This window comes from Rhinolophus sinicus, linkage group LG06, assembly GCF_036562045.2.
Source record: "Rhinolophus sinicus isolate RSC01 linkage group LG06, ASM3656204v1, whole genome shotgun sequence".
NCBI lineage: Eukaryota > Metazoa > Chordata > Mammalia > Chiroptera > Rhinolophidae > Rhinolophus > Rhinolophus sinicus.
In genome coordinates, this window is record NC_133756.1 from 85,417,086 (window position 1) to 85,430,024 (window position 12,939).

The following is a 12,939-nucleotide window of genomic DNA, read 5'->3' on the forward strand; positions in this document are numbered from 1 at the left end:
CCATGAGGCATAAGTGACAGCCAGGTACTTAGCACAGAAAAGTTTTGGCAGGAGAAAAAGGGAGAGAGAGGAGAAAAATCTCCTGTTGAGAGGGATGGGACTGCAGAAGGAAACTTAAAAAGTGAATTTTTAGGAAATCTTTCTCTATGTTGTACAATATAACACACTGCTGCCTCAGGACACCTCAGAAAAGACCTGTGTTGCTTTTCAATAGTTTTGGAGTCAGGTATTTTTTAAAAATTTCATTTAAAGGTAATATTGGTGAAGGCTGGCCAAAAGTTTTATTTAGGTTACATATTCACACACTATTTCCTAACAATGAAAGTCCCAAAGGTAAAGCACCCATAACAGTAAAAGGAACCTGTGTGAGAGAAAGAGGAGTCTCAGTCAGCAGCCACTGAAGAGCAGGAAGGAGCTGACAAAGGAAGAGAACTGGGCGGCGTGGGGTTAATGGACACAAACTGCATTCACTTCCTCATTTTGACCAGGTCCATGCCCGTTGTACGAATGATTGCAAGTCCATAGGCCAAAGCCTAGGAGGAATTAGATCAGGCCTGAATCATGTAAACTATGGTCAAGGGAGAATTTGTTAAAGGTGAAAACATTACCCACAGCGCTGGGTCTGTGTTGAGACTGTCACTGTACTTAGATGGCTGCTCAGAATGAGAGGGGAATTGCAGCAATGGTCTTTGGAAAGGGTCAGTTACTTTAGAAATCCCGGTGATGGGGAGGAGGTTGGTCTTCCCCAAGATAAAATCATCAAAGCAGTGCCAGGCATGTGGGCCATGAGGGAAAAACTGTGTGGAGCATGTTCTTTATTCATCTTCCAGGGGGTATTGAGATAAATGCCAACCACTCCCTCTGGCAGAAAGAGAATTTGTGCATAAGCAGTGGACATCGTCACTTCTCTGGAGATCTTGGCCTTTCTGTTCCTGGAAACATCTGACAACTTGCTCTAAAGTACAGGAACTACTCTCATTGAGGACATTCCAGGGTCTCCTTCCAGCCACAGACATTCTAAGCCGGCTCCCCTAGTCTCCTGTGGACTGAGGACTCTGAGCAGCTCATGATGTGAATGGGGACTGTGTTTTGCGAACTAAGTGTAGTTATGGTCAGAATCAGAATAACTAAGCCACAAACAGGGCTTCGAGTCTCAGTTCCCTCAGAGATGGAAGGAGCTCCTCTCTGGCCAGAGAAGTTATGGGTGACCCTGTACCTGAAGTGACATTTCTCTTTATAGTCATTCATTCCCTAAGCCATTTCCTCAAGGGTCAGCAACCAGGGCTCACTTTCAGCCGGATGATGGCAGATAACTCCACAGCTGGAGCTCTGGCCTGGTCTGAGTACCCTCTGTGACCGCAGAGAGAGTGGGGGATGATCGGTGGCATCTGCCCTGCAGGGGCTTCTCTCATGCTACGCATGGCCTTCTAGATCCCGGGTGGCTGAAGCGTCATCTTACCACTTCTGACATAACCAGGTGCCAGGCTGCTGCTGTCTGAAAGACCCTCATACCCCAAGGTCATGTCTTTCCTCTGGGCCCCAAACTTTCCTGTCTTGGTACCAGCCTTGTCACACTCGTGCTGTCAAGTCTCCACCTAGGCCCCTGCTATCCCCATGCCACTGCCTTCAAGCAAATAGGTCCAATCTGGACAATTCCCGTACCATAGCTAAGTAGATACCTTTCTTGTTTTACCTATAAGCAGAAAACCTTTCTTTTCAGACAATAGCCTTGACCATTTGTCTTCTCAAATCCATGAGTGAATTCAGCATTCCAGAGGACCACCCAAAAGAGCTTCTGCCATCACTCTGCTTCCTCCTAGAACCAATCCTCCTTCACTCTCCAGTTGGGTTTACTGTCACTCTCAGAGGTTGACCAGCTAGTTATGCTGGAGATCTTGTATTGCCTTTCTAGACATTTCTCCACAAGGGCTTAAATTCATAGGCAGGATAGTACAGCAATTAAGCAGTGGGCTTTTGACTCAGCCTGTGTGCAAATCCTGCTTCCACTATTTACTATGTTACCACAGGTAAGTAGTAGTATCATCACTAACCCTTGGTTTACCATCTGTAAAGTGGGAATAATATAGAAGGTGCCCAAAAGTGTATACACATTTTAAGAAAGGAAAACTGTGTTAAAATTGTAATACTCAATATATATCGATAACAAAAGATGAATACAAGTCACGTTTGACTGCTGCAATTACAAGAGGTGCTCAAAGTGGTTACCATCAGTGTCCAGACACTTCTGATTATGGCAAACTACTGCTTGAGCAATGTTGACTGAAGTATCTACTTGTGTACATTATTTTGGCAGCCCCGGTAGTACATAAAAAAATTCAGAGAGTTCTTGTGAGAACTGAACGAGAAAATGCATACAAAAAAGCCTCATAGTAAGATCTCTGTTAGTTGTTATTATTTCTTACTGTATGCTAACTCCTCACAAAGTTCACAATGTAGTCACTAGACTCTAGTGGAAGAGAAAGACACTTAAATTACTGTAATATTATGATTTATAAAAAATATGTATTTGGTCACCCACATACATTTGGTCTTTGTCCATAGTTCCTGGTTCACAGCTCCTAAAACCCTTAGAATTTCCTGTGCTAAGAGGATAAAGGTGGCTTTTGTTCTGTTAATGAGCTACTTTTGTGAAGTCCTTAGGTAACCTAGTTGCCAGAGGAACCAACCATGTGATTAGAGGATTGGAATTTTCAGTCCTCCTACCACCTCCAGGGAGAAGAGGGGCTAAAAATTGAATTCAATGGCCAATGGCCAATGATTTAATCAAGGGTGTCTATGTAACGAAGTCTCCATAAAAACCCAAAAGGATGGGGTTCAGAGAGCTTCCAGGTTGATGAATTCAAAGAGGTGCTGGGAGAGTGGAGTGCTTACAAAAGTCATGAAAGCTCCACTCCCTCTCCCTATGCCCGGCTCTATGCATTTCTTCTGTCTGGCTGTTCCTGAGTTATATTCTTTACAATAAACAAGTAAAATGTTTCTCTGAGTTCTGTGATCTGCTCTAGCAAATTCATCAAACTCAGGGGGCGCATCATGGAAACCTCTGATTTATATCCAGACCGTCAGAAGTAGAGGTAATAACCTGGGCTTCTGACTGGCGTCTGAAGTGGGATGGGATCCAGGGCAGTCTTATAGGACCGAGCCCTCAACCTGTGGAATGAGATGCTATCTCTGGGTAGTGTCAGAATTGAGTTGAATTGTAGACTACCCAGCTGGTGTCCAGAGCATTGCTTGTTGTCCATGTGGGGAATCTCCCCCCCACCCCCACCCCCCACACACATATTGGGATTGTGTCCAGGAAACCAAAAGAATTATTAATTTCAATTCAGAATAATAATGCAATAATAAAAATATATTTGATTCTCATTATTTATGGATTTTATATTTGTGGATTTGCCTGTTTACTAAAATTTATTTGTAAGCTCAAAATCAATACTTGCAGTGCTTTTGTGGTCATTCCGGAACATGCACAGAGTAATGAAAACTTCGAATTGTCTGACATGCACATGCACTTTCTTAGCTGGGGTTGAACAAGGCAACTCTCTGCCTTCTGGTTTCAGCTGTCCTACCGTAATTAAGTGTCCTTTTCATGGTCTCTTTAGTGCCACATTTTTTGCATTTTTGTGCTTTTTGTTGGTGATTCTGCTGCTTAAAATGGTTCCAAAGCATAATGCTGCCGTGCTGTCTAGTGTTCTTACATGCAAAAAGGCTGAGATGTGCCTCACGAGGAAAATACATGTGTTACATCAGCTCCATTTAAACATAAGTTATAGTGCTGTTGGCTGTGTGAGTTCAATGTTAATAAATAAACAATACATATTAAATAAGGTGTCTTTAAATAGAAACACATGTAAAACAAGTTTATATGTTGGTCAGTGGAGGAAGATGTTGTGACCAGAGGCTCATGGGAAACTAACCCTGTATTTACATCAGGAGCAAAGGTTCAGTATTTGTGGTGACTTACAAAATGTACTACTGCAAATAACAAGAACCAACTGTATGTAGAAAGAGCCCAGAGAACCCAGAGGAGGCTCTATCAGCTCTGCCAAGAGAAGCAGATTCTCAGAGGATGAACTTCTAAGCTGACTGGGCAAAGGGAAAGTGAGAGCGTCCTGGTGGATCAGAGGGCTAGTGTGATCGAGGGGGTGGGGCAGGGACATGCTTGCCAACTACTGAGATCCAAGTCCAAAGGCAGGCCATCATTCTTCCATTTAACAAATATTTAACAAATATTACTGAATGCATCCTAAGTGTCAGGGAGGTATGCGTGGGGGATGGAGTTAGGTGGGACCATTGAGAAAGGCCCTGGAGGCCATGCTAAGGGGTCTGGAATTAATCCATGAGCAATGAAGAATCATCAAAGGCGTTTTAGGAAGAAGTATGGAGAGACTCAATGTGGCCAGAGAGCGAAGGGCTTAGGTAAAACTAAATGACTTCTTTCACTTACACAGTAGACTAAACCACCCAAAGAAGCTGAACCTTGCACACCAGCCAAATGGAACTTTCAGTTCTTTCAAGAGCTGTGTTCTCTCTCCTCTTGGGTCTTTGCTGTGGTGTGCCTGAAATATAGTCCCCCCTCCCCTCACCCTCTGCCTGCAACATATGCTTTGCTTTCTCTATTTATCCCCTAGGTCCCTGGTTCAAAGTCACTTTCTCCCAGAAACCGTACCCATGCATGTCCCCTATATGACCCTTTTCACAGTGAATTGTTTTGCTTGATTGATTTATTGCCCATCCTTGCCCAACAGACCATAATCTGAGAGGCAGGGACCATGTGTAGTCTGACTGCCTGTTCGCATCCCTAGTACCTGGTGCCTGGCACTTACTAGGTGCCTGTGATCCCAAAGGCAGGGGAGAGAACAGGTTCCCCCCAGGGAACTTTGGCATCCAGCTCACCTAGTCTATGAATTGGTGGGGTTTTACGTTGCATTGAAGGTCGAATGTTCCGTTCTCCATTGTGGGTACGGCACCGTCCCCCAGGATCCAGGTTTCCTTAAGCCCCCTACATGTCTAAGGATGATTAAGTTACCGAGAGAGCTGAGTTTGCCTTCCAGCCAGCAGGACCCTCTGTGAACTGGGAAACAATTGATTCTTCTCCAATGCACTAAGTGCACTTAAATGTCTATAATTACAGTTGCATTTTCTAAAGGACACTAATTATCCTTAATTAATGGATTGTACTTATTGCCTGGGAGCAAGAAACAAAGCACATTGCATTGGTGGGGAGGTGTTCCTCTTCTTTGCTTCACAGTGAGTCTTGGAGTTCTTTCTACTCATGCTTCAAGGTCCAGGTCCCATCCTGCTCCACTATGGTAGGTCATTCACTCTGAACTCTAGGGGATAAAGGCAGGGAGGAACGCATGAGACTATTTCAGGCCAGTCTCAGAGAGTGTCAGTGTCCTAGTTCAGTGTCTGGCCTTGTAGGTTTAGAAACTTAATTTGTCCATGGTTCCTCTGGTCACTGATTCACACAAATCAGATTCATAAGAGACTGAGTGATAAGCAGAAAGCAGAGTCTTTTTCACTTGATGGCAGGAGCGTGCATTGCCAGGACTCAGAACATTGGTGCTTGTGACCCAGGGCTTTCCTGTCCTCATATCCCAGGAGGTCAAAGGACAGTACATATTTTTGAGGTATGTTTTAGTCTAGCTGTACCTGATAAAGCAGAGACATCATGGATTATTATTCCCACTTTTCAAAGAGACCAAGGTTCAGACAGGTTTTACTCAAATATCATGCCTTATTTGGTCTTGGTGTTCTTATTCACAAATTTAAGCCAAGGCTGTTTTGTTAACTGTGATCCTAATAATCAGAAATCTAAATGGATACATCACAGAACAATTTTTATTGAAAACAGGAGTAAATGAAGTAGGTAAAGTCTTAACCGGCTAATGAATGGGGCTCAAATTTGAACCAAGTGCAGAGACAGCAGGTCAAGGATTTGGGAACATGTAGTTTATTGAGGGAGTTGCTCTTCCAGGAAAACTGCTTATGAAGGGAGGAGGAAGCTGAGCAAGGATATAATCTCACGTGAAATCTAGCCTTTGCCTGATTCACTAGGGAAAGGCGCTTGGAGCGTAAACGGCATTGACAAGTATACAACCCCCCCCCAACCCCACACACACACATACACATTTTGGCAAGAGCACCAGCCTTTCCATCCCTGTATCAGTCAATCATTGGCTGTGGGCTGCCCCTGGGGGTGAGGGAGGGAGCAATGGCTATGACTTTCCAGATGACAGAGCTCCTACCAGCTAAGAGCAATTCTCCTGAGCAGGGGGCAGTTGTGAGCCCTTAGCAGACAACACTCATAAAAGCTGGGGGCTGTGTGTGCTGCCCTGGAGAAGGGGATCTGAGTGGCACACTGCAGCATCTACCGCAGACACTAATCCTGTGCATTGTCCCTCTCACCTCCTGGCATTTAGTACATGCTCTTCTCTCTGCCCAGAACTTGTTTCCCTCCTTTTTTCACAGATAAATCTTACTTCCCCTTTAAGCCTCATCTTAGGCCTCACTTCCTCCAGGAAGCCTTTGCCAACGCTACAAAACTAGTCTAGATTTTCCTGTTTTCCCATCTACATCACATTAACGCGGTAAAGCTGACCTCTGTTTGTTTGTGCCCACCTTGACTGTAAGCTGCAGGAGGTCAGAGACCATGTTTGCCTTGTATTCTTCTATCCAGTACTTACAACTCTTCTTAACATTCTATAAATGCTTTTTGTGCACAGGAATTAATAATGCTCTTCTAGAGGTTTCAAACGTGAAAAAACTATCATTTAAAATAATTGTTTTATTTTAAAATTACAGTTGACATACAATATTATATTAGTTTCAGGTATACAGCATAGTGATTAGATATTTATATAACCTATGAAGTGATCATCTTGATAAACCTAGTACCCATTTGACACCCTACATATTTATTACAATATTATTGACTGTATTCCTTACACTATAATTTACATCCCCATGACAAATTGTGACTACCAATTTGTATTTCTAAATCCCTTCCCCTTTTTCACCCACCACTCACAACATCTCTCCCACCTGGCAACCATCAAAATGTTCTCTGCATGCATGCGTTTTTTTGTTTTGTTTTGCTTTTTAAATTCCACATATAAATGAAATCATATGACATTTTCTTTCCCTGTTTGACTTACTCCATTCAGCACAAAACCCTCTAGATCCATCCATGTTTTTGCAGATGGCAAGATTTCATTCTTTTTATGGCTGAATAATATTCCATTGTACATAGGTACCACCTCTGTTTTATCTATTCATGGACACCCAGGCTGCCTCCACATCTTGGCTATTGTCAATAATGCTGCCGTGAACATATGGATGCACATGACCCTTCAAAGAAGTGTTTTGGGTTTCTTTGGATAAATACCCAGAAGTGGGATCACTGGGTCTTCTTTGACTCTTGTTATAGCCTTTGTTTTGAAGTCTATTTTGTCTGGTATAAGTATTACTACCCCATCTGTTTTGTTTGCTTGTTTCCATTTTCATGAAATATTTTTTTTCCATCCCTTTGCTTTAAGTCTGTGTGTATCTTTCGATCTGAAGTGAGTCTCCTATAATAGGCATAAGGAAGGGTCTTGTTTTCTTATCCATTCAGCCACCCTGTCTTTTGATTGGAGCATTCAATCCATTTACATTTAAAGTAATTGTTGATAGATATGTAGTTATTGCTATTTTATTATTCATATTTTTGATACTTTTTTAATTATTATTCTTTTTCTTCTAAAAGAAGTCCTTCTGACATTCCTTGTAATGCTGGGCTTGTGGTTATGAACTCCCTTGCTTTACCTGTCCTTCAATGCTAAATGAAGCTTTGCTGGGTAGAGTAATCTTGGTAACACGTCCTTGCTTTTCTTCACTTTGAGTAATTCCTGCCAATCCCTTCTTACCTGCAAAGTTTCTGTTGAGAAATCAGCTGACAGTTTTATGGGGGCTCCCTTGTAGGTAACTGAGTGCTTTTTTCTTGTTGCTTTTAAGATTCTTTCTTTGTCTTTAAACTTTGGCATTTTAATTATGATGTGTCTTGGTGTGGACCTCTTTGGGTTCATCTTTTTTGGAACTGTCCGTGCTTCCTGGATTTGTATGTCTATTTCTTTCACCAGGTTAGGGAAGTTTTCTGTCATTATTTCTTCAAATAGGTATTCAATTGCTTGCTCTGTCTTTTCTCCTTCTGGTATCCCAATGATGCGAATGTTGGTATGCTTAGTGTTGTCCCAGAGGCCCCTGAAACTATCTTCATTTTTTTTAAAATTCTTTTCTCTTCTTGCTGCTCTGATTGGGTGTTTTCTGCTACCTTATCTTCTAAATCGTTGATTCGATCCTCTGCTTCATCTAACCTACTGTTGATTCCCTCTAATGTATTCTTCATTTCGGATATTGTATTCTGTATTTCTGACTGGTTCTTTTTTTATGTTTTCTATCCCTTTGTTAAAGTTCTCACTGAATTCATCTACTCTTCCCCTAAATTCATTGAGCATCCTTTTGAACTCTGCATCTGGTAGATGCTTGTCTCCATTTTTTTTTTTTTTTTTTTAGTTCCCTTTTTAGAGCTTTGTTCTTTAATTTGGGACCTGTTTCTTTGTCTCCCCATTTTGTTGCCTCCCTGTGTTTGTTTCTATATGTTAGGTAGGGCTGTTATGTCTCCCGGTCTTAAGAGAGTGACCTTATGTAGTAGGTGTCCTGTGGAGCCCAGTGGTGAAGTCTTCCTGGTCACCTGCGTAGGGTGCTCCAGGTGTGTCCCTTGTGTGGGTTGTGTGTGCCCTCCTTTTGTAGTTGAGCCTTGGTTATTGTTTGCAGGTTAATGGGAGGAATTGACAGGCTGATTGAGTGTAAGGACTGGCCATGACTACAGTGGAGGAGCTGTTGTGCGGGGGCTGACCCTGTGGAGCAGGATTCACTTCAGCAGGTTTCTGGTGCCTGCATAGTCTGCCGTTTGAGTGTATTGCCCACCAAGGCAACCATGTGATGCTTCAACTCAGTCTGAAGCTGGCCACTGGGCATACCAGATCTAGGGCCTCCTGGGTGGGACACTGTCACAGGCCAAGTCTAGCTATAGCCTGTGACCTGTCTGGGGCCACCTGGCATGAGCCATGCAGCAATTTGCAGATGGTGGCCACCCATGGTGGCCTTGAAGGTGTCTAGAAGAGGTCCATTGCCACTAATGCTGGGCTAGGACTGCTCAGCAAGTGGTACAGGGCACACTGAGGCCAGATATTGCTTGTTTTGGTTTTGTGAACCTTTGAAACATTTTAGGAAAGTCCACAGCACGAGCCAAGCAAGACCATTTGTATGGAAAAACCACTGGAAGTAGCTTCTGTGGGCCTGAAAGTTGGGTGGGGCTCAGTTTCAGGGAGTCATGAGGTCAAGGCAAATAGTTCCAGCCAGGTTGATGGAGACTCAGATATGGTGGCTGGCTGTGTCTGTGTGCTTGGAGCGGGAGGGCTCAACAAAGAAACAATGGATTCTGCCAGCACTTCTGTCTGGAAAAAGCTGCCCCTCCAGCCCTGTCAGACAACTCAGTTCCTCCCCATATGTCCCTGGTGCCTGTTAAGCTGCTGCCCCAGCACTGGAGCTCAGAGTAAGTGAGTCTGTCGGTGAGTATGTCCGTGCACAGGCCCTTTAAGAGACATACCTGGGACTGCAGCTGCTCCCCTTCTCACTCAGCCACACTCTCCACTGGTTTTAACAGTCAGAAGCTGTGGGGACTTTCTCCCTGGCAGTGGAAACCTGTGCTGGGGAGCCTGGTGTGGGGCTGGGACTCCTCAGTCCTCCAGGGGTACCTCTGCAGCCTAGATATCCCTCTCAATATTTAACCTCTACATGTGGGTGTGGCACTAGCCTTTTCCATGACTTCACCATTCCTACTAGTCTTGAGGTGTCTTCTTCTGTATATCCTCAGTTGTAGAACTTTGGTTCAGCTAGACTTCAGGTGATTCTCAATGATGGCTGTGCTGTAGTTTAGTTGTAATTTTGATGTGGTTGTGAGAACACAACATTTACTTTTTCCACCATCCTGATTGGAAAAAAAAAAATCAAAAAATGGCTTGAAAATCTGCAATCGCTAATTGAGCTAAGCCAGGTTTACCACTGTAGAGACAAATAGGTGGGAGTGATACCTACACTGTGCTCCCATTATCATAAACTATGGGAGAGTTTTCAGGGCCAGGAAAAGCTGTGCTTATGCTGAATAACAGCTGGTTTATTTTGAATTTGTAAGTATAGTGAACCTTGTAACTGATATTCCCTCCCCCACCCTTTTTTTTTGTGCTAGGAAGCTCAGGGACCAAACCCCTAATTAAGCAGAGGGGTTGAAATTTTTAACTCTAAATACAGGCACCAAAGTTTCTTTTTGGAAAACACCCTGAAGGCTTGAGGGAAGTGAAACCCCAAGGATGTGATCTAGCCCTGAAGAAACAAGTGAAATGAAGAGATGGGTACATGTAGTTAGGAGGGGAGGCAGAAGTCAGTGAGGATAAGGCTGGAGACCAGAGAAGGGAGGGGAGACAGCAGAACAACATGGTTTGGCTAAGTAGAGAAAGTGAGTCACTGAGGAATCCCCCAGAAGGTTAAGCACAAGGGTTCTCAGTATTTTAAGTTGCTGTGGTCTTAAAGCATGAACCTCTTCCATTGTTTAGAAGCTTCAGTAAAGTCTTCTACTCAAATATGTTAAGACCAGTGGAATTTCAGAGAATGGAGGGATCAGGATGAGTCTGGTCAGGGGTCATATGATACAGAAAAAGGTCAGCACATGCTTGAAGTGAGATGATTCACAACTCAGTGCCAGTTGGAGCTCAGATCCAGGGGTCACCAGGAGAAATACAAGTCACTGCCCCCCAAATTCCCTGAAACATTAAAGGAGTCATGGGTTGCATGAAGGATAGGGGTTTGAGTCAATTCCAATTGAATCTTTTAAAAATGGAATTAACTAGGCAGTACGTGTTAGAATTCTATTTTAACAAGCCTTGTTCTCTAATTTATAAAAAGGTACCATGAATTAGGTATTTTATAGGTACCTAATTCAACCTCTCATTTTATGGTAGAGACTGAGGCATGAAAATGTGATGTCCCTTGCCCCAGATCAGTTTCAACGTCTTCACCTATAAATTGGGAGATTTTGACTTTTAATTGTGTAAATCTTAACTCACAAGTAAGATTATAAATTCTGTGAGGACAAGGGTAACATCAAATAACTGGGATTTCCATTGCATTTAACAAATATTAGAGAGTAGTGAGAAGGGACAGAAATTGACCATAGAGAAGAAAGGGAGCAATAAACTAACAGCTTACCCTCTTCCTTCTAGAAACCTCTTCCTCTTGTTGCACTTGGAGTGCTTATGGCTGTTAAGGAGAATATCAGTCACTTGGGTGGTAGGCTTCCAAGTGAGTTGTTCCTGCTATTACTGATCTTTCTGAAGAGCAACCTCGTTCTTTAACGCCTCCTAGTTCATAGTTATTTAACTCCTCTTTTGTTTAAATGTACAAAGACTTTTCTCTGAAAAGGAGAGACAATAAATTACCAGGGAAGATATCATTTCCTGGTCTTCAAAAGAGTCAGAACAAAAGCAATATTAACTCATAATTATTTGTTGAGGGTTTGAAATTCAACCCCAACTCTTCCCCTGAATTCATCAGACTCTATTAAAGTAAAAATTAAAGTTTTAAACATTGTGGTTTGGCTAACAACCATAGAAAGATTTCATTTTTTAAATAATAAAAAGGTGGGTTTTGAAAAGGCACAAAAACTTATTTTTCCTTCTTTGAGTCAATAGGGAATAGAAGATGACGGTGAGTTAACTGCATAATCTAGTATTTAACATTTCTTATGCTAATCTAGCCAAAAGCCTCTGTACAGTTTATTAAAATTTGCATTTTGTGTATAGACCTAATGGGGAAATTTTTAAATGTATATATCTATAAAAATAATTATACATATTTTTTTGTTAAAGAAAAATAGGCTGACTTACCCTTCCTCTTTCCCTAGCAGCCTCATGAGTGGAGTGCACAAAAGCAAATACTGTGGCAAGGCTTCTTGTTTTGAAAGGCTTAACTCAATTTAAATTCCTTGCTGTATAAATAGGCAAATTCAGAAATGAAGAGCTCCAACGAGAGCCACGAGCGCTCTCTGCTGGTTATCAGAGGGACAAGGAAAGCATTTTCATTCAGGGCAAAACTGTTGCCAGCAAGGAAGAAAGAATGGCAGAAAGGTTAAGTCACCACTTCCATTGAAAATAAGACCTAGCTGGACAATCAGCTCTAATGTGTCTTTCGGAGCAAAAATTAATATAAGATCCAGTATATATTATATTATATTATATTATATTATATTATATTATATTATATTATATTATATTATATTATATTATATTAAAGACCCGGTGTTATATTACAGTAAAATAAGACTGGGTCTTATATTAATTTTTGCTCTAAAAGACGCATTAGAGCTGATTGTCCGGATAGGTCTTATTTTCGGGAAACGTGGTAGAAAGCTTCAGGGATACACCTCATGGTGGTGTTTGTCTTTGTGATTGATAATCGTCCTTAAACACCTTATCTATTAGCTTTCTTTTTGAGCAAAGCTGATCTATAAATGTGAAAGTACAACTATAATAAAGTCCTGATTTGTCTCTTTTTTGGAAGGCTTTGTCAGAAAGGGTAAAGATTCCTGACTGGCTGACTTGAGAACCAAAGAAATCTAGTACTTATTGTAAGGTTCTGTAAGAGTACATTACCTTCTGGTCTCCTTCACAGGGATATAATCCCACGAGGCCAGAGTCTGTGTCACCTTTAGCATAGCATCCTCAGCCTCCAAACCCAATGCCTGGCACACAACAGGAACACAACAAATATCTACCAAATAAATGAATAGCTATGAAGGTGCCTATAGTGCTGACTTAGATATAA

At 42.2% G+C, this 12,939-nt stretch overlaps 1 long non-coding RNA gene across 1 annotated transcript; it reads right to left on the reverse strand.

The window, feature by feature from the left end:
• Positions 1 to 6,926: 6,926 nt before the first annotated feature.
• Positions 6,927 to 12,062, reverse strand: LOC141572179 (uncharacterized). Its single transcript, XR_012497386.1, has 3 exons — positions 12,003 to 12,062; positions 11,326 to 11,530; positions 6,927 to 10,051 (listed from the first exon to the last, which is right to left on the reverse strand). It is a non-coding gene; the product is annotated as an uncharacterized LOC141572179 (long non-coding RNA).
• Positions 12,063 to 12,939: the final 877 nt, after the last annotated feature.